Source organism: Odocoileus virginianus, chromosome 33 (assembly GCF_023699985.2).
Source record: "Odocoileus virginianus isolate 20LAN1187 ecotype Illinois chromosome 33, Ovbor_1.2, whole genome shotgun sequence".
Classification (NCBI taxonomy): Eukaryota; Metazoa; Chordata; class Mammalia; order Artiodactyla; family Cervidae; genus Odocoileus; species Odocoileus virginianus.
This window is the reverse complement of record NC_069706.1, coordinates 32,618,052-32,640,453: the sequence shown is the minus strand read 5'-3', so window position 1 is coordinate 32,640,453 and position 22,402 is coordinate 32,618,052. Positions and strand designations below refer to the sequence as shown.

Sequence of the window (22,402 nt, the reverse complement as noted above, 5' to 3'; positions counted from 1 at the left end):
GTCACAAGGTAAACAACGTGAATTTATATGATTACAAGAAGTTTAGGGTTCTGTTTAGTTTTCCAGGTTGGCTGTTATAAAGTGCCATATATCAGGTGGCTTAAAAACAACAGAAATTTATTTTCCCACTGTTCTGGAGGCTAGAAGTCCCAAATCAAGCTGTTGGCAAGGCCATGCTCCCTTTGAAACCTACAGGAAGAAATCCTTCCTTGCCTCCAATCAATAGTTTCTGGTGTTCGCTGGCACTCCGTGTTATTTTGTGGTTTGTAGGCGCATCGCTTCGACCTCTGTCACACAGGTGTCTCCTTGTGGGTCTCTGCATCTCTCTCCTTATAAGGACACTAGTCATCTTGGGTTAAGGACCCGCCCTTAACCAGTGTGATCTCATCTCGACTGAGCAACAACCCTTTCTCCATACAAGGTCCCATTCTGAGTTACTGGGGTTTAAGACCTCGACACAGCTCTTTGAAGGACTGTCATTTTATTACTGGCTTCATGCGTCAGGGCACAGCAGGGAACTTCAGCTAAAGTAGTGGAGTGGCCTTCATCTCTCAAGACTTATTACAATACTAGTGAAAACAAGAATGATAAAAGCCCACCAAGACAAAGGATGAGAAAGGGATCACTAGCCAATGAGATACTTAACACAGTTTAGGAAGAATGGGAGAGATGGTAACAAGAGGAGTGCAAATGTGTTCTGCTGCGAGCCTGTGCCCTTGAACTTGGAGGCATCATGGTGGGGATGAGGGTTGGGGGGAGGCAGGACTGAAGTCAGAAGATGTCTGTCTGTAAGAACTGACACTCCCCCTCCAACACTGTATTCTGGTAGGCAGGCATGTATCCTGCAGCAGTGGACCAGGTGGGAGAAACTGACCCAGGGGAGATCCTCACTCAGAAACACCATGCTGGGAATTTGCTGGTGGTCCATGGGTTAGGACTTGGCACTTCCACTGCAGGGAGCACAGGTTCAGTTCCTGGTCGGAGAACAAAGATCCTGCAAGCCCGCTGCACAGCTGAAAACAGCAACAACAAACAAACAAAAACAGAAAACCTCCACTTGGCAGAGAGTGCTAAGAACAAGGGATTATCCTGGGGCACTGCTCCATCCAGTTGCGTCAAGGGCATCCACCTCCTGGGCGGGGGATCAAAAGATGCTTCTCTGGAGAAATTCAAGTCCTTAGAGCAAACCCCTCCATAACCTGATCTCTGGGAGGCCCAGAGATAGCCTGGCTCCCTGTCCACCTGCCCTAAAACAAAATTTGCCAGTTGATACATTCCACCGCCTGGCACTTCCACATGGACCTTTCAACTAACTTTTTAGAGCCTCACGGCTAATACAACAGCTAATCAATGTTTAGCCGAAGGTAAGGAAAGGCAAGTCCCAGCACAAACAAAAGAAGAGTCAGGAAAGAGCAGCTTACAAAGACAATGCCAGCTCGGAGGAAATCTGCAGAAACTTCCAAGTAGTAGTCCCATAGAGTTTAAGAGGGCCATGAACTCAAATTTCATTAGAAGGTAGAGGAGATAAAGGCGAACAAATCTCTAACAAAGTAGCAAAATAGGACAAAGAGTTGAAAAGCACAGAGAACAGATGAGAGTCATGGAGCATCAATCCAGAAGTTTCAATGTAAATGTATTTAGGGACTTCCTTGCTGATCCAGGGGCTACGACTCCACACTCCCAATGAGAGGGACCCAGGTTCAACCCCTGGTCCGGGAACTAGATCCCACATGCTGCAGCTAAATCTCCTGTGGGCCACAACTAAGACCCAGCACAGCCAAATAAATAAATATTGAGAAAAAAAACTAGACTTCCCTGGTGGTCCAGTGGTTAAGAATCTGCCTGCCAATGCAGGGGACATGGGTTTGATCCCTGGTTTGTGAAGATTCCACATGCCACGGAGCAACTAAAGCCCATGTGCTCCAGAGCCCACCAGCCACAACTAGAGAGTTTCAGACAAATAAACGTTGAAAATAAAATGAAATTAGTAAATGAAGTAGCAGGGTCATTCTATTAATTGGACATATCAAATTCGTTAGGAGAAGGGAAAGATCAAAAGTGGGAAGTAGAGTTGGGAGGGTGGGACAGATGATGGGTCACTGATGATTGGAAGCTGTCCTTACCGCTTGGTTTTGGTGGTGGTGTAAAATTCACACAGCACAAAGTGAACCGTTAACCATTTGAAAGCATCCAGTTCAGTGGCATTTAGTACCTTCAGAGTGCTGTGCAACCTTGACCCCTGCTCAGTTCTAAGACATTTTCATTGCCCCGTGCAAAGGAAACCATATGCCCACGAAGCCGCCCCTCCCTGGGTCCTGCCTGGTGGTCCAGTGGTTAAGACTCCACTCTACCAATGGAGGGGGCCCAGGTCAGGGAACCAGAACTCACATCCCTCAGCTAAGGATCCCACGTGCCTCAACTAAGACCTGGCATAGACAAAAAAATAAATTTTTTTAAAGCAGCCCTTCCCCACCTCTCTGTCTCCTCCCCCCGCCACCACCCTCAACCTCCAGTTCCTGGCAACCACTAATCCACTTTCTATCTCTACCCATTCTGGAAGTTTGATTTCAGTGGAATCACACAATATGTGACCTTTTGTGTTGGCTTCTTTCACTTAGCATGATGTTTTTGAGGTTCACCCTTGTTGTAACATGCCTCAGTATTTCATGCCTTTTTATGGCTGAATAACATTCTGTCCTGAGAATAATACCAGCTTTGTTTGTTTATCCATTCATTAAACTGAAGGACATTGGGTTATTTCCACTTTGGGGCTGTTGTGAATAGCGGTGCTACGAACATTCATTGCTCAAGTATTTGTTTGAATACCTATTTTCAGTTCTTTGGGTATATACCTACGAGTGGAATTGCTGGGTCATGTGGTAATTCTGTGTTTATATTTTTGAGGACTTCTTAGACCCTTCCAATGAAATTACACTATTTTACATTTCCCACCAGCAATGTAAGAGGGTTCCAGTTTCTCCACATCCTTGCCAACACCTGTTATTTTCTGTTTTGCTTTTTTTTTTTCTTTTTTCAGTTGACATCCTAGTTGGCATGAAGTAGTAGCTCATGATTTTGATTTGCACTTCCCTAACGACTAATGATGTTGAGTGCTTTTAAGCCACTTGTATACTTTCTTTAGATAAATGTTCATTTATGTTCTTTACCTATTTTTAAACTAGATTTTTTTTGTTGCTGAGTTGTAAGTGTGCTTTATGTATTCAGGGTTTGTTGTTGTCTTAGTCGCTAATTTGTGTCTGACTCTTTTGCGACCTCAGGGACTAGGACTCCTCTGTTCATGGGATTCTCCAGGCAAGAATACTAGAGTGGGTTGCTATTTCCTTCTCCAGGGGATCTTCTCTACCCGGGATCAAACCCATGTCTCCTGCATTGGCAGGTGGATTCTTTACCACTTAGCCACCAGGGAAACCCCTATATATATTCTGGATACTAGACTCTGATCAGATATATGATTTGCATATATTTTCTCCCTTTCTTTGGTTGTCTTTTCACTTTCTTTTTTTTTTTTTAATGTTTTATCTATGAGGTGTATTCTTTTTTTTCTTTCTTTCTTTTTTTTTTCCATTTATTTTTATTAGTTGGAGGCTAATTACTTTGCATCATTACAGTAGTTTTTGTCATACATTGACATGAATCAGCCATGGATTTACATGTATTCCCCATCCCAGTCCCCCCTCCCACCTCCCTCTCCACCCGATCCCTCTGGGTCTTCCCAGTGCACCAGGCCCGAGCACTTGTCTCATGCACCCAACCTGGGCTGGTGGTCTGTTTCACCCTAGATAATATACATGTTTCAATGCTGTTCTCTTGAAACATCCCACCCTCGCCTTCTCCCAGAGTCCACAAGTCTGTTCTATACATCTGAGTCTCTTTTTGTCTTTTCACTTTCCTGACTTTAAAACTATATTCATGTGTGATTTTGATGATCTTTATTAAAAAATTGAAATCAGTAAAAGAATAAAATCATAGATACTATTTTTTAAAGATAATATGTTTTAAAATGATAGAGTATTTAGAGTATTTTTTCCCTTTTTTATTAACAAGCAAAATATTAATTAAAAAACAACAACACAACAACAAAAATCGTTAAAGTTGGAATTGCAATAAGTCAAACTGCTGCTGGAGTTCAGAGAAAATGTCTTAGTATATAAACAAATTATACAGACCTCTAAGAAAGACACAGACACCAGTAGGTAACTGGTCATGAATAGATGACTCAAAGGAAGACAACATTCAAAAACACAAGAAAAGTGAGAAAGTAAAAATACAAATTAATCTAATAAGACTGACACTTTTTTTCTAGTGACAAAATTAAATAATTGCAGGATATGCAAAATAGATACTCTTCTGATAAAGAAAGTACAAATTGATATGCCTTTTTGATAAGCAATTTGGCACAGTCTGTCAAGAATCTTAAAAGTATTACTCCTGTTGACCCAGTAATTCAACCTCTAAGAATCTACCCTAAGAAAACAACTTGAAATATAAAAACCTCTTACATACAAAGATGTTTATCATGTGTGTGTTAATTACTCAGTCGTGTCTGACTCTTTGGCACCCCATGGACTATAGCCTGCCAGGCTCCTCTGCCCGTGGAATTCTCCAATCACGAATACTGGAGTGGGTTACCATTTCCTTCTCCAGGGGATCTTCCTGACCCCAGGGATCGAACCCAGGTCTCCTGCATTGGCAGGCAGATACTTTACCATCTGAGCCACCAGGGAAGCCAGTTTAATGATGGAAAATCATAAGGTCTTCCCTGGTAATCCAGTGGTTAAAGATCCACCTTCCAAAGCAGGGGACTTGGGTTCTATCCCTAGTTAGGGAACTAAGATTCCACATGCTTCAGAGCAACTAAGCCTGTGCACCACAATGAAGACCCAGAGCAATCAAAAAATAAATAAGAAAGTTTTGTTTTTTTTAAACAAAAGTAATGAAAAAATTTAAACAACCTAAACATTCAACAGATGGTGGGTGAGTAATTTCTGATGCATCCAGTGCTTGGAAATGCATGCCACATAGTAGACATATAATAAATAGTTGCTGAAATGAACCAAAACATCCATAGGGTGTTTATCATATTATGCAATCTTGTAAAATTATATTTGGATTATTTTTAATATTGTGGAATTCTTGAACTTCCAAGGAGAAAAATGACATCTAAAAGTTTATCTAGGGACGTCCCTGGTGGTTCAGTGGTTAGGAATCTCCTTGACAATGCAGGGCATGTGGATTTGATCCCTGGTCGGGGAACTAAGATCCCACATGAGGCTCAGCAGGTAAGCCAGGGCATCGCAGCTAGAGAGTCCATGTGCCTTGACAGAAGATACCACAAGACCAAATAAAGACCCCCACGTGCCCCAACTAAGACCCGACGCAGCTAAATAAACAAATTTTAAAATGTTCTAAAGTTTATATGGAATATGGTCTAATCCTCCCTTTTTTTATTAAAAAAAAAAACTTTTTATTTTGTATTGGAGTTTAGCCAATTAACAATGTTGTGACAGTTTCAGTTTCAGTTCACAACGTTGTTGTGAACAACGAAGGGTCTCAGCCATACATACACACATCTAACCATCTCTTTTTAAAAGATTTCATTTATTGATAAAAATAAAGATAAAAAGATAGCATAAGGAAAAGAAGGAAATAAATAAAAAGGTTACCCCTGGGTGCAAGTCCCTCAGTCGTGTCTGACTCTTTGTGACCCCATGGACCCCATGGAATTCTCCAGTCCAGAATACTGGAGTGGGTAACCTTTCTCTTCTCCAGGGGATCTTCCCAACTCAGGGATCGAACCCAGGTCTCCCGCACTGCAGGCGGAATTTATCAGCTGAGCCACAAGGGAAGCTCAGGAATACTGGAGTGGGTAGCCTATCCCTTCTCCAGCAGATCTTCCTGACCCCAGAATTGAACCGGGGTCTCCTGCATTGCAGGCGGATTCTTTACCAACTGAGCTATCAGGGAAGCCCTCTGGGTGGTGGAATATTAAATAATAAAAAATGCACCATCTCTCTAGCTGTTGCACAGTCATTTGGACCTGTCTCAGCTAGGACAGTTTTCCCAGGATTTCCTCACCTGGCGGGGAAGAGGAGGATCAGAAAGTGGAGAAGACAGCTTGGGATGGGCTCTCGATGCACCCTTGTGATGACTTAAGTAAAGGTTTCTGCCTTCCTTAGGGCTGGGGCATCTGACTCTGAGAATGCTGGGAAATGCAGAATGCATGAAATTTATCCCCAAGCTCTTACCAGCACCCGTTTTGCACCAGGGACCAAGGGCGTACCATCTTCCAGTGCATGCACCTGTCACAACCCGCTCAGTTGACATCCCTCTACCTGCAGCCGTTTCTAGGTTACCTGAGTGTTCATTTTGTGGACAGTCTTCACCCTCTATTTATTCTCGTGCTTTGCGGCCTGGGCTCCTCCTGGAAATACAGACAGTCATTGACTGTACTCTAAGGAGACCAACTGCCCTGTTCCCACCACCAGTGCCAGGGCATAGCCAAAATTTGTATTTGTAGTATTCATTCCTACATGTATGAAAGTGAAGTGAAAGTGTTAGTTGCTCTAAGTCCTGTCTGATTCTTTGCAACTCCGTGGACTGGAGCCCACCAGGCTCATCAGTCTATGGAAATCTCCAGGCAAGAATACTGGAGTGGGTAGCTATTCCCTTCTGCACTGGGTCTTCCCGACCCAGAGATCAAACCTAGGTCTCCTGTATTGCAAGCAGATTCTTTGCCATCTGAGCCACCAGGGGAGCCCTCGGATATGTTAGATAAATTTATATTAGGTTGGCCAAAAAATTTGTCTGGGTTTTTCCATAACATGCATGCATCTATCCCCTGGTGGAGGGAATGGCAACCCACTCCAGCATTCTTGTCTGAAGAATCCCATGGACAGAGAAGCCTGGCAGGCTATAGCCCATGGGGTGGCAAAAAGTCGGACACAACTGAAGGGACTTAGGAAGCAGGCATGCACACACATGTATACATAATTTTCTACAGTGAGCGGGTGTTGCCCTTGTAAAAAATTGAAAAACAGTCTGCTTTGCATTTCCCTTTAGGGTTTCATTCTGTGTGTTTGCTCTGTTGCCTTGCTGTCTGTGTTGGCTGCAGGCTGTCCAGAAGGTTCTGAACAGAGGGAGGAGGGGTCCCGGGTGTAGCCAGAGTGGAGCTGAGCCAGGCAAGCTCTCAGAGGATGAAGGGGGCCTTGAAGAGGGCCTCGGGTCAGAAGGTCCGCTGGAAGCACTAGTCCTTTGCTCGTCACTCAAGTCGCGGACACCCAGTGCTGTGGGGCCTCTGTCTGCTGCTGGCGGCCGGGGAGATTTCAGCAATATGAGGTTGTTCTTAGGAGCCGGAGCTGGGAGGGTTCTGATGAAGCCCCACCCTCCTGCGGGTGCGGTGCAGCTGTCCCCGAGAGAGGGCCAGAGGCCACCGAGAGGGGGAGGGAGGGCGGGCGGCAGCTGCTGGCGGTGGGCGCAGGGCCAGGCCTGGGAGAACCGGGTGGGCGGAGCCTGACAGGTGAAGCTTTGTGCCCCGGATGCCCTCATCCGGAGGGGCGGCCCAGGGCGTCTCCCGTCAACCCAGCTCCCTCTCATCCTGGCTGCGCTTGGCTGCCTCCCAAGTCATTCACCCCTTGAGAGTCTCTGCCAAGAGCCCCGCCCTCACCCCCTCTTGCAGACCCAGCAAGGTGGGCACCCCTGTGGAGCCAGGACTCCATGTTCCCTGGGTCCTCTTGGCCTTGGACACTCAGTGTGAGGCTGAGGCCCTTCTGTTTTTGTGGTGGGGCTGTCTCACTCTCCGATAACAGAAAGTTCTAGCCATCTCATCCTCTGCCATCCTTTTCTTCTTTTGCCTTCAGTCTTCCCCAGCATCAGGGTCTTTTCTAATGAGTCAGCTCTTCGCCGCAGGTGGCCACAGTATTGAAGCTTCAGCTTTAGCATCAGTCCTTCCAATGAATATTCAGGACTGATTTCCTTTAGGATTGACTGGTAGGAGCTCCTTGCAGCCCCACTTCAGACACCTCCCAGTCCTTAAATGTCAGGTGGGCGATGAATGTGGATGTTTGCTGCTTGAGGTTCATTTGAATCCTGCAGCCTCACTCCTGAAGTCCTTGAATAGCATGCCCCATCCCGTGTACCTTGGCTTTGCATGACTGGCAGAGGGGGTGGATTAGCAGCAAATCCTCCTAGGGCAGCGACTGGGGATACATTAGCAAGGAGGAAGTGGGTGCATGGTCAGAATGGTTTGCTTCTGTTTATGAGTTTTGTAGCAGGTATGTTCTGGAATGTTCCAGTGTGTGTCTATATGTATCTGTCAATGCCTCCTTAAGCAACCCAAGATCTAAGGCTTGTAGAAGCTCTTGTCTCCTGAAAAATGGGAATATTAATTTCCTCAGGGCTACTGGATTTGTTTGTTTGTTTTGTATTGGGCTTTGTGTGTGTGTGTGTGTGTGTGTATGTATAAAATGAGGATATTGATCTAGATAGTTTTAACAGGCATTTAACTTTTTAAAGGCTTAAAAATATACTAAAATCATAAAAAAACTGAAATATACTGAAATGGGCTTCCCAGAAGGCTCAGTGGTAAAGACTCTGCCTGCCAATGCAGGAGACACGGGTTCAGTTCCTGGGTCGGAAAGATTCCCTGCAGGAGGAAATGGCAAACCACTCCAGTATTCTTGCCTGGAAAATCCCGTAAACAGAGGAGCCTGGTGGGCTGCAGTCCGTGGGTTCACTGGAGTCGAACACGACTGAGCTGACTGAGCGCACACCAACTACAATAATTAAATTATTTCTGCAATTTAGAGCTTGGCAACTTTTGGCTTAGTGACAGACAAAAGAGAAAAAAAACTAGTTTATTTCATACTCTTTCATGGATACAAGGAAATAAATGAGTTTTTCTAAAAATATCAGCATCTTGAGAGATAATTTAACAGGCATTTATTGATTGCTTGCCACGAGCAGGCATTGTGCCAGCCCTGCTGGCACCTATGATGAATGGACAATCAGGTACCACTTTCATGGGTCCAGTGGGCGGGCAGATGTTCAACATGTGACCACAAAAATGTTGTGTCCATAAAGAACAGGTGCTGTGGGCAAATAATAGTAAAACCGCCCTGGGGATGGCAGGAAAGGAGATTGAGGCCAAGATTGGAAGGAAGAGCAGGAATTAGCTGGAAGAGAAGGTCAAGGACATTCCAGGAGTGGAGAAAACACTTCTCATTCCAGGAATGGTGTGGTATGACTGCAAGGTAGACAAGGAGGGGTTGAGGGGTTTAAGGTGGGGATGAAGCCACAGGATGGATGCACAGGGTCTTGAGGCTGTGTTGAGAAGGTTATATCTTATCCTAAGGACAATGGGAAACCTTCAAAGGCCAATGAATGTCATGATCGCCCCCTGCACTCTTTAAAGATCTTTTTGGCATATAGTTGTGACCCCATAAATTTTTGAATGAAGTGAGTAGGACAGGATGAAAGGGAGACCTCATTGTCAAGAAAGAAAGGACTTCCCTGATGGTCCAGTGGCTAAAATTCTGCATTCCCAATGCAGGGGTCCCAGGTTCGAGTGAGCCCCGATCAAGGAACTAGATCCCACATGCCACAACTAAAAAAGAAGCAGTCAAGCATAGAGATCCTGGGAAGGAGGTTTTTGGGCGGAGAAAACAGTATGTGCAGAGGCCCTGAAGCAGGAACCAGCTTTTCAAGAGTCAAGACTGCCTGAATATCTGAAGCAGAGTGAGTGAGGCAGAGAAGGATAGGAGATAAAGTTGAAAGTTATTGTGTATAAAATACATAAAGAAATACCTACTATATAACACAGGGAACTGTACTCAATGTCTTGTAATAACCTCTAATTGGAAAGAATCTACAGATATATACCTGTATATCTGACTCACTTTGCTGTACTGAAGCGAACACAGTATTGTAAATTAACTATACTTCAATTAAAAAAAAATTTTTTTAAAAGGGAATAAGAGGAAAGGAGACACTCTATTATTATGGCTCAGTACCCTGTTTTTAATGTCTCTTTTATGAAATCAAAGTGAGAATTCAAGCATTGGCCTTGTATTCTTACAATCACAGTTTAATTTTGAACTGGAGGTATGCCCATGCATTAATCAAGTGTGTAAGGAGATATGACTAATAATATTAAACTAACATGGTTTCAGTGATTGACAGAGTTTTTTTTTTCATTTAGTGTCTCACTTGATCTCTACAACAACACTAAGAGCAAGTTTTATTGCTTTCACATTTGTTTTACGTAAGGAAAAAGAAGCTTAGGGAGTTAAGACTTTGCTAATAGCATGAATCCAGGTCTTCTAAATCTCATGTTCTTTCCAATATTACCCCATAAGTCAAGCAAAGGACTTCATTTTTTGTTTATTCAAATCCTCAGGGTCTGTTGCCAAGGTATCTTTTTCCAGAAAGTCTATTTTTGAAAAATATGAATAACTTTGATGCTTTCCTATTTCAGTGATTATTTTAATAACTTTTTAATGTTAATAATACTAATGCTAATTGTAGAAGATCTAGAAAAACATTTTAAAATCCCACTCAGATAACTGCTATTGATATTTTAGTGTGTTTCTTTCCACTACCTGCCTATAAATACACTGCCTATAAATATGTGTGTATATATACACATTTGTTGTTGTTAGTCACTAAGTCCTGTCTGACTCTTTGCAATCCTTTGGACTGTAGCCTGCAGGCTCCTTTGTCCATGGAATTTCCCAGGCAAGAATACTGGAGCGGGTTACCATTTCCTTCTCCAGGGGATCTTCCCCACCCGGAGATCAAACCCGAGTCTCTTGAGTCCCTTGCACTGGCACGCAGATTCTTTACCACTGAGCCACCAGGGAAGCCCATATATACACGTGTGCTCAGTCGCTTCAGTAGTGTCCAACTCTTTGAGACCCTATAGACTGTAGCCCTCCAGGCTCCTGTGTTTGTGGAATTCCCAGGCAAGAATACTAGAGTGGGTTGCCATGCCCTCCTCCAGGGGATCTTCCCGACCTAGGGATTGAACCCGCATGTCTTGAGTCTCCTTTACTGACAGGTGGATTCTTTTATCACTAGTGCCACCTGGGAAGACCCATATATACACATACATATATATTAATATATTGATAATTCTTGTTAGGAAATTGTGCTCATACTGTAAACTGTTTCACTTGATGTTGGCAAAAGTGACACGGACTGACAGTGAAGGTTAATTAGGCCCTGAAGCCAGAATGTAGCAGCCCTGTTAGCTGTGCACCCTTATCAATGCTCCTTAGTCTTTTTGGAACCTTAGAACACTATAAGCTGACTACAAACCTTCCTGCACTCTCCTCTGATCCCAGGTGATCTCTGTTCCTGTGATCAGGAGCTGCCCTGTGTCTGGAAGCCATCCTCTCCCTCTCCCCTCAGCCAGCAGGGTCCTTGCGGTCACTGCACTCGCTCATACCCTCTGATTGGTTGCCCCATGACCTCTGAAACATCCACTCCAACCAGCTGACTCCCAGAGCAGGCAGGCCCCTTCCAGTCTCAGGATGATCTCCCTGAAGCAGTCTATGAGTCTCCGAGCATATCAACATACAACAATATACATATCAACAGTATGCATATCCAGCTAACAATATACAGGCAACAAGTTGCATATCAACAGCATCCACTTAACAGTGGACATCTTGGACGTTGTTTATATCAGCATATAGGGCCCTGCCTTGCTTTTATTTGTTTATTTTGTTTCTGCTTGTTTTAAGCTGCCGGATAGAAGGAATGGTTTCTTTTAAAAAAATATTTATGGGTCTTGCTGCTGGAGGATTTTCCTCTGGCTGCACAGAGCAGGGTCTGCTCATTGCAGTGGCTTCTCCTCTTGTGGCTCCCGGGCTCAGTAGTTGTGGCACAGGGGCCCTGAGGCACGTGGGATCTTCCCAGAGCGGGGATGGAACCAGTGACCTCCGGGCTCAGTGACCCTTGACCTCTGGGCTCCAGGAATCAGTGTTGATTCTCAAACACTGAACCGCCAGGGAGGCCCCCAGGGGAAGGGTTTAAGCTTGTGTGACACCGAGAAGCTATAAAGAAGTCGATCAATTTGGCTACGGAAAAATCAAAAGCTCCAGTACAGGAAAAGATACCCTAATCAGAGCCAAAAGACACAACACGCTCCACATGCAGCTGGGCCTCCAACACTGCTCTGTGATCCTATTAATCGTTCAGCTTGTACTTGCCACAGAAAACCAAAGTCATCAGGTGTAAATGTTCTCTGCTTCCACCACCAGACCTGTAAATGTATTTGAACTCAAACCCATTCATTCCACCTCCTACCTGTTAAAACCCATCCATTCCACCTCCTGTCTGAAGCCAACGCCGCCTCTGTGCTGGGTTCCCATCCCGCCTTGCCCCAGCAAGCTCATGGCTGTGTTAATTCCCCAAGTCCCCTCCGCCTACCTGCTGCTCCCGGCCTGTCCCTTACCCCCCGCCCGCTGGGTTTCACCTCCTGGATATGTCCTGTCTCTGTCCTCACCTCTCTTTCTTCCCTTCGCTGCTCGGGGCCAGGCCCCATCATTTCGTGTCTGGACCACTGCAGTAGCGTTCTCTCAGGTCTTTTTCAACCTGGCCACCCTTTTTTTGTTTTGGTTTTATTTTGGCCAGAACCTTTTTTTCCCCCTGACTACACCCTTCGGCGTATGGAATCTTAGTTCCCTGACCAGGACTGAAATCCGGTTCCTTGCCAGTGAAAGCGCCGAGTCCCAACCATCAGACTGCTATCTGCACAGCCATCCTTGATACTGTCCTCCACACAGGTGCCAGTGAAGCCCCTCACGCTCAGACCTGCTCGCATCCCCTGCAGTCTCATCTTCTGCAGGTTGGGGATTAGAGCGGTGTGGAAGGAATGCCCTCCTGGGTGAGGGAGCACCTGTAATTTGGGACAAACCTCCCATCCAATTCGAGTCCCAGCCTTGATAGCTTGTCATTGCAAAGCTCTCTCCTCTGTGACCCCTAATTGCCCAGCTCCCCAGACTCACCTGCCTTGGACTTTCTGCCTTAATGACACCAGCCTGCCACACACCTCCCCATCCCTTCCAAGAACACGCTTACTGCCCTCCTTCACCAGGGCGGCTTCTGGTCATCTTCCAGAACTCCACTCAGCCACCATGGACCCTGAGCCCTGGGCTGAGTAGTGACACCCCCTCCTCCGGGCAGCCCTAGCATCTTGCACGTTCCCAGGTGGTTTGTTGAGCAGCCTGGTGGTCTGGGTGCCTCTTAGGAGACTGGCTGGGAGCTGGCTGTAGAAGGTGGAGCTCATATCACCACTTGAGCCTCACTCAGCTTTGGGTTCTAGCCGCCAGTTCTTGGGCAGTGGGGGCTGCTCCACTTCCTCCTTCCTCTAGAGCATCTGTCACAATATTGAAACTGTATTAAAATGATGTCTTTGTGTTTGTCCCCACCCTCCACTATAAGCATCTTGAGAACAGGGACAGCGTTTTGTTTTTCACACTCCCTGGCATGGACCCAGTGCTACAGCTGAACCGAAGAGGGATTTGGCAAACCCCAGACAGGGTTTAATGTTTTCTTGGTCTTTGTACTGGAACAGATGGTCATAAAGACAGTTTATGAAATGTCATTAGGATAAGTGTAAACTCCTGTAGTTTCATCCCAAAGTAACAGGCATGTGAGTTTCGGGCGGGCCACTGTGGCTTTGCAGCAGTTTGTGTGATAAGAGGTGGGGATTTTCACGGAGGAAGCAGCCAGGGTGGCGAGACTGCAGGACGCTGCTGGGAGGTTGGCCTGCCCAGCTGGTGTCCCCGAGACGTTGCTCTGTCATTATCCCCATTCTCTCTTGTGTCTTCAGTAATTTTCCCTCCCATCCGTCCGTCCTCTCAGCCTGTAAACATGCCCGTGTGTCCCCCAACCTTTCTTTCTTTCTTTCTTTTTAAAATAGTTATTTATTTATTTGGCTGCTCTGGGTCTTAGTTGAGCTCCCCTGGTGCCTCAGACGGTAAAGAATCTGCCTGCAATTCGGGAGACCCAGGTTCCGTCTCTGGGTCGGGAAGATCCCCAGCAGAAGGAAATGGCAACCCACTCCAGTATTCTTGCCTGGAGAATCCCATCGACAGAGGAGCCTAACAGGCTACAGTGCATAGAGTTGCAAGGAGTCAGACATGACTGAGCAAATAACACTTTCACTTTCCGGATCTTAGTTGCAGCATGTGAGATCTAGTTCCCTGACCAGGGATCGAACCTGGGACCCCTGCATTGGGAGCTTGGAGTCTTAGCCACTGGACCACCAGGGAAGTCCCTCCCTCAACCTTTAAACCCACTTTCCCACCCAGCTTCTTCCTCAAGGTACGCCCCTCAACTCCTGTCCTTTCTTTTCACACACCTCTCCCTCCTCGTGATCTGCCCCCGTTTCTATCAGAGAATGCTTTCCCACCTTCAATTCCAGGACACCACATTCTCTTGATTCTTCCTCCCTGCCCGGAGCTAACTTTGTCTTATTGGAAAGATGGTGACCCTCCAATGCCAGCTGCTTCCCCATTTCTGATTTTTCCCACCATGATGTTGTTGGATACACCCCCCTCCCCACCCCCAACCATGGTTCACCGACTCCCTGGTTCCCTTGAGTCTGTCTTCTCCTCGCTCCATCATCCATCTCTCTTCGGTTGCAATTCTCGTCTGCCCGTGAACAAGTGCGGATCTTCCCCATCCTTACACACCCTGCTGGCTTCTCAGGACTCTTCCATCCCCTTAGGAATCTCCTGGGATTCTCTGCTCTTCACCGTTAGCCTTCTCCAAAGAAAACGCAGCACCTCCCTGCCTTCCTCTTTCTCCTCTCCCCAGATGTTCAGCATCTCACAGTCAGACTTAGATCTGAGTTTGTCTGTTGTGGTTGCTCCCTAAATGACGTCAGAGACCTAGCCAGCAGCTTTTTTTTTTTTTCCAGCCACACCATGAAGTTTTGGGGGTCTCAGTTCCCCCACCAGGAATTGAACCCGGCCCTCTGCAGTGAAAGCACCCAGAGTCCTAATCACTGGACCACCATGCAATTCCCAGCACCTTTAACTGAGTGCCTTGCCTCCCCCTCTCCCTCTGGTTCCCATCCTCAAGGATATGCCTGCAGGATGTGGCCAACTCCTCCTTCAAGGACGGCCCCAGGCCTCATCTTCTCCTTCCATAATGTCTGGACTTTCTTGGGCTCCAGCAGTGGCCGCTCCTCCCATCCTAGATGGAGACTTTGCCTGGGGCTCTGTCCTGGGTCTTTTCTTAACACTTCCCCCGTTGTTTATGATAATAAATGCATTAAATAAACATATTATCATGTCTGGGGACAGCCTGGAGCATTTAACAGGGATGCTTCCATATTAGGGGTACTCAGTGTTCCTCAGGAGCATCAGCTCATGGGAAGAGCATGAGTTTTAATGTAAATAGACCCAGATTCTGATGCCGATCCTGGCCTTGATCCTTGTCTGTTGCGTGATCTCGGGCACATCGATTACCTTTCTAACTACAGTAATCGTGAGGATGAAATGTGATAATGGGTGCTCAGAAAAAGCGGGTTCCCTCTTCTTCCTGAGACGGAAGGAGCTGGAAAAAAATGGAGTGGGGTGGGCACCAGCGTGGGGGACCCTAGGACACCCAGTGAGATCAAAGCCAAGCATTTGTGTGGCTTCAGGATTTGGAGGGAAAGCCATTGGCACGACTGTTCTCATCTGCCAGCACCCAGAATCCTTCCTGAATGATCTTCAGTTGCAGCCCTGGAACTGGCGGAAAGTAGGAGGAGACAAGATGACCTGAAGCAGCATCTGAGGACATGCTGAGATCACTGGCTGTGTCCCCACCCATAAATGACCGGCCAGTGGTTGGAATTTTGCTGCGCTTGCCCTGGCCCTTTTGGCCTTCACACTGGCCTGCCTTAGTTTGCTCTCCTGCTGTTTTTATAGTTGTTTTCTCTGCTGTCCTTCATCCTTTGACCCCCCCACTACATGCATGAATGCCAATACCCAACCCTGATGCCCGCTTCTTGACTTTCCCTCCATCCGAGTTCAGCTGCTGGGGTAGGAGGTTCCAGGGTCTTATCACAGGTCTGTCAGCTCTTCAGGTGTTAATAGCATCACACCCTGTCAGCTCAGAGCTGGGTAGATGTGTATCTGACCTGCAAAATCCTTTGAAAATGAGGAAGAAGCTGGTTAGCCAGTAGGCAGATTTATCTGACAAGATCCAGGGTGTCTTTCTCTCTCTCCCTTTTTTTTTTTTTTGAGGTTTTTTTTTTCTGTTAACATTTTTAGATCAGCCTCTTTCTTTTAACCTGCTGTGTAGTATTCCTTAGAATTAAAACACCCTCTTTTGTTTGGACTTTGTGCTATTGTGGGAAGATTTGAGTTGCTTTTGCTTTTTCCCTAGGAACAATGCTTCAGGGAGTGCCCTTGAACATGACTCATGGGAGTGTTTCTCTAGGACAGATCCCAGGGCTTAGAGCAAAGATCCCCAACCTTTTTGACACCAGGGACTGGAAGACAGTTTTTCCACAGACTGGGGCTGGGGGATGGGTTGGTTTCAGGATGGTTCCATTATATTTATTGTGCACTTTATTTCTATTATTGTTACATCAGCTCCACGTCAGATCATCAGGCATTAGATCCCGGAGGCTGGAGACCTGTGGGTTAGAAGATATAAGTATATTTATGTGTATTTGAAATTTTATTAGATCCTGCCAGATTGCCCAGATAAAAGACTGTACCACCACAGGGAAAATGTTTTTTTGGTGTCATCATTTCATGTCTTGCATAAGAAGGTATTCTCATTGCTAAAGGTATAAACAGATTTTTCTGTATTTTCTTCTAAGATTGTTCTTCTGAGTAAGTTCTAAAAAGTTTTGCTTTTTACATTTGACCCCACACACGCTGGAGCAGGGGGATTTTTTTTTTTTTCCATTGTATTGGTACCTCCTGAATAGTCCACTTTGTTTTTAGACTTGCTATTCTATTTCACTGACCCATATGTTTACTGCTATTCTACTATAGTGGTGTTTTAAGTGTTTATCTTTAAAAAAAAATTTTTTGGTCATATATATATAAAACATATAAATAAATTATATATATATATAAATATAAATTTATATATGGATATAAATTTATAAAACATAAGTTTTCTATTTTAACCAGCTTTAAGTATACAGTTTAGGGACTTCCCTGGTGGTCCGGTGGTTAAGACTTCACTTTCTAGTGCAGGGGTGCATGTTCAATCCCTAATCTGGGAACTAGGATGCTACATGCCTGGAAACCAAAAAGCCAAAATATAGAAGGAATACTGTAACAATTCAATGAAGACTTAAAAAAAATGGTCCGCATTAAAAAAATCTTAAAATTATACAGTTCAGCGGCATTAATGACATTCCTTGTGTTGTCCCACAGTCATCCCTGTTTCCAGTTTTTCGTCATTCCAAATAGAAATGTGACGCAGAACTTCCCTTTTCCCGTCTAACTTTGCGCCTTGTAATGTCTGCTCGACTTTCCGTGTCTGCGAATTTCCATATTCTAAATTTCACATACAGCGACTGTCCTTTTGGTCTGGCTTACTTCACGTAGAATTAGTTTACAAGAGTTGTCCACATCATATCGTAAATCAGAACTCTATTTCTTTTTATAGCTGAAGAATATTCCATCGTATGGATATACTCCAGTTTATATATCCGTTCATCTGTTGACCAGCAACTTCCTTTTGGCTATTCTGAATAATGCTGCCCTGAACATTGGCATACAGCTGTCTGTCTGAGTTCCTGTTTTTAATGTTCTTGGGTATATACCCAGGAGGGGAACTGCCAGCTGCTATGGTCATGCTGTTTAACACTCTTCCTAGGTGGTCACAGAGGAGAGGTCACTTCCTTCGTCTTAGTGGTCGCTCAGTCCCTGAGCCTTGTTTTTACTCCATTTTTTACATTCATCTGTCCCCATTTCCCCCCACCCCGCTAAGCCCAGCACTGATATTGGCACAGGGTGGTACCAAGTGCAGGTCAGCCCGGGTGGACACGTGAACTCTAGGCCACGGGAAGAGCAAGGTTCCCCCTGATTCCGTCCCAAGACAGCAAGAAGCCACGGAAAGAGCCTGCAGCCTTAATGTTCAGTCGCTCAGTCGTTTGCGACCCCGTGGACCGCAGCACGCCGGGCGCCTCTGTCCTCCACCATTTCCTGGACTTTGCTCAAATTCACACCCATCGAGTCGGTGATGCCATCCAACCATTTCAGCCTCTGTCGCCCCCTTCTCCTGCCTTCAATCTTTCCCAGCATCAGGGTCTTTTCAAATGAGTCAGCTCTTCACATCAGGTGGCCAAAGTATTGAAGCTTCAGCTTCAGTCCTTCCAGTGGATATTCAGGGTTGACTTCCTTTAGGATTGACTGGTTTGATCCCCTTGCTGTCCAGGGGACTCTCAAGAGTCTTCTCTAGCGCCACGATTCGAAAGCATCAATTCTTCAGCGCTCAGCCTTCTTTATGGTCTAACTCTCACATCTGTACATGACTACTGGAAAAACCATAGCTTTGACTATGTGGACCTTTGTCAGCAAAGTGATGTCTCTGCTTTTTAGTATGCTATCTAGGGTTGTCAGTCTTAATACTGGTGTGTGAATCCAACAAGAGACCTGAATTCTGTTTCTTACACGAGCCCTGAGTTTCTGTGTGTCTTGTTTAACTCATCTGTCAAAGGCAACAGCACCCTGATACGCAGGACGTTGAGACATGAGATCTGGGTGTGAAAGCCCTTTGCTAAAGTCAAAGGCACTCACCAGCAGGATGGAGGGAAGAGTCCAAAGTATGTGCCAGTCAGAGTGGAGCCTGGCACGCTGGTGAACTGATTTCTTGCAGGCATTCATTCCTACCTCCAACCACTCTCTACTGAGTGACTGCTCTGTAACAGGCGATGTTCCAGAGGCTGGAATTCAGACGTGAGCCAAGAGAAAAAAAGAGGCCCCAGACTCATCAATCTGCTCAGTGATCCAGGAACAAACCCCAAGAGCCCTACCTCCCTCCCCAGTGCTTTTGGTACCAACTTTAAACTTTTTAGACACAGCACGACATGACATGGTGAACAGCTTTGTTTTAAAGAGACATCTCTAGCTTTAAGAGGAAAAATAGGTTTGAAAATGTAGAATAAAGAATACACTAGGGGACTTCCCTGGCTGGTCTAGTGGTTAAGACTCTGAGCTTCCACTGCAGGGGGCATGGGTTCGATCCCTGCTCAGGAAACTAAGGTCTTGCAAAGATCCCACATGCCATGTGGCGTGACCCAAAAAAAGAAAAAAATGAATAGGCCACCTATTGGCAAGTCACATCTGCTTGAGATGCCACGAGGAGAGCCTTAGGGGGTTTCTGCATGAACCAAACAAAGAGAAATGATTTCAGCTACTCCCCCCACCACCACGCCCTGAGAAAATTCGAGAGCTGTGGCCTCTAGGTCTCTTCTTGAAGGAGTTCAGGGGTGGGAATCAGGATGACTGTCACCAGGATCTCTGCAACACTAGGTCTAACTAGGAATGGTGGTGGTTGGCCCTGTTTGGTCCCACTGGGGACAGAGATTGGCTTATCCGATTTGGTCACTGAGTCCTGCCCCTTGGGAGCCCTTGGAGGTGACCCTAAGAGTCCATGGCCACTGAGCATACATGCTGCCCTGGCTGCCAATCATCTCCTTGAAACCTCTCCATAACCCTCCACCGTCTCTCAAAAAAAGATTCAGGAAAAGTTAAGGAGGGACTTCCCTGGTGGTCCAGTGGCTAAGACTCCAAGCTCCCAGTGCAAGAGGCCCGGGTTTGATCCCTGGTCAGGGAACTAGGTCCCACAGGCTACAACTAAGACCCAATGCAGCCTAAATATATAATATATATATATATATATATATATATATATATATATTTTTTTTTTTTTTTTTTTTAAACAAAATTTAAGTTAAGGGCCTCGGTCCAGGTCACCCAGCTATGCATGACAGAGCCTCTTTCTGGGACACTCGTTGAGCCAGATTCCAGGAGCTGGGCAAAGGAAGGAGCAGGAAGGTTGATGGGGCAAGAATTGGCAAGAGACTCTAGGTAATAAAACCTGTTAGACTCATGAGGACAGGTTTTATGATTTATTAATAAACTTAGCAATAAAGGGGCTTTTCTGGAACTTGGAAAATTTTATAGGCACTAATAGTTTCCCAAGTACCTTCCTGTATGTTTTTTTTCACTTGATTCTTATAACAACCTCTTTTAAGAGCGATTTTTAAAAATTTATTTATTTATTCAGTAGTTGTGGCACATGGGCTTAGTTGCCCCATGGCATGTGGGATCTTCCCAGACCAGGGATTGAACTTGTGTCTCCTCTATTGGCAGGTGGATTCTATTTCCACGTATTTCCAGATTACCAAGTTATTGGAAATAAATATAAATAACATATAGTATACACACTAGATATATCAATATATATACTACATACACACTATATTATAATAGTGTATGTATGTGTATTAAACACTGGACCACCAGGGAAGTTCTAGGCAATTCTCCTTTTAACCTACGTTAACTAGCTTCCTTCCATCCATGGGGAAATTGAGGCACAGAGAGGTTGAGGGACTTGCCCAAGGCCACACAGCACCAGGGTTGCAGCCCATGGTCTCATGTGATTTTCTAGGTGACCTGCCCAAGGCCATGTGGCAGTGAAAGCTGGAAGCTGGACTTGAACTTGGTAATTCAGATTTTGAAAGCTTCTATTCATCCAGACTCTGTCTTCAGAATCCTGGGATGGTTTCACTAGGGGGGAGAGGCGGTCCTTGAAGACCCCCTCACTGTCCCTCCTTCTCCCCAGGGCCTTGTGCTCACAGGTACCCCCTGCCCCATCTGCCTGCGTGAGCAGCTACCTTCTGCTAAATGGCTTTTGTACAGAGCCCATGTCCTGGCTCTTAAAAAGGAATGCATGGGATGAACAAGCACCTAAAAATAACTCCAGATCAATTTTGGGTGGGGGGAGAGAGCTGTGTTTTCCTTTCTCTCCTCCTCCTCCCTCCCTCTGCCCCCAAGGCCCACAGACCGCTGCTGGCTGACAGCTGGGCCAGGCTGGCTTCCTGCAAGGCTGTAATAACATGGAATTAACCCAGCAGCCGCCCTCTCCAGCACGGAAATGCCAGTGCTTGGTCACTATAGACGTCTCTGAGTTGATACCTTCCTGCCTCGGTCCCCGCTCCTGGAACAAGTCTTTTGCTTGTCAGCTAAGAGATTCCTGAACTTGTCCTCCTTGGGGAAGGAGCAGTGGAAAAACCCCTCCAAATGAGAGGCTGGCAGCTTCTTGACTGGGCCATCTGAGGGAGCCCCAAATTCCTGCCTTCCCGGGAGGGGCGGGCAGGCAGGAGCAGAGCAGCCTGGGCCCCCGTGTTGAGGTTTCCAGGCCGTCTGCTGACTCAGGGACTTAGCCGAGTGGCTCCCATCTGTCTGTGCTTCTAGCAGACCCGACTCCCGCCGGTCACCCACGGACTGATGGGAGAGGCTTTACAAATCCAGCAGATCTTTGCTGCCCAGAGCCTACCAGTTAAAAGCAGCATCCTGAGAGCGGACACGTTTCTTCCTCATTGGGGTCTCTCTTGGAAAATGGATTGGTTCTGGGGCTGTGCTAGGCATTTTCGTATAGCTCAGCCATGCTTGGGAGTCTCTTTCCCTGTGATATCAAACACGTAGAGAGAGAGATCAGTGTTTAATGATGGTAAGAGTTGGGGGATGGAATGGCAATGTAAAGAGGGAAAAGAAATATACCAGGGGCAGGACTTCCCTGGTGTTCCAGTGGTTAAAACTTCACGCTCCCTAAGCAGATGGCCTGGGTTCGATCCCTGATTGGGGCACTAGATTCTGCATGCCACAACTAAGACCCAGCCAAAAAAAAATCTATCAGAGTCAATGGGTTCAGAGGTCCCCACTTAGGTTGAGCCTTTGGCCAAGGGATGGAAAGTTCCAGAATTCCCAGTGTAGAAGTGCAAAGGGAAATGCCACACCTCCTAGTCTCCTGTACCCCTCATTTCAGCCAGGACTGGGGTGGGGCTTCCTGAGCCACAGCTGTGTGGTCAGGGGTTGAGTTGTCCCCGGTCCGGGTGCACATCAGCACATCCCCAAGAGGAGCTTTAAAATGCAGTGCCCGGGCTCTGTCCCCAGGCCATTTATATCAGCATCCCTGAGGTGGGGCCCAGGCTTCCGAGGTGACTGTGGCATGCAGTGAGGTTGGAGAGCAACTACCGGCAATAACCACCTCTGTTTCCCTCCTCGCTACTGTCTTGCTTCTCAGCTTCTGATTTCTCAGATTCAGAAGTGGGCATTGCCATGCCAGCCATCATGTCCTACATCAGAGGGGCTTGGTAGATCATGCTGAGGGCTGCTGCGCCCCTGATGATGAT

At 46.2% G+C, this 22,402-nt stretch overlaps 1 protein-coding gene and 1 non-coding gene across 4 annotated transcripts in view; one reads left to right on the top strand and one right to left on the bottom strand.

Annotated features, from left to right (window-relative positions):
- HIP1 (huntingtin interacting protein 1) overlaps nt 1-22,402 on the top strand; it is a 135,409-nt gene that overhangs the window by 23,781 nt on the left and 89,226 nt on the right. The window lies entirely within an intron of this gene.
- TRNAW-CCA (transfer RNA tryptophan (anticodon CCA)) lies at nt 14,225-14,297 on the bottom strand. The gene has a single exon. It is a non-coding gene; the product is annotated as a tRNA-Trp (tRNA).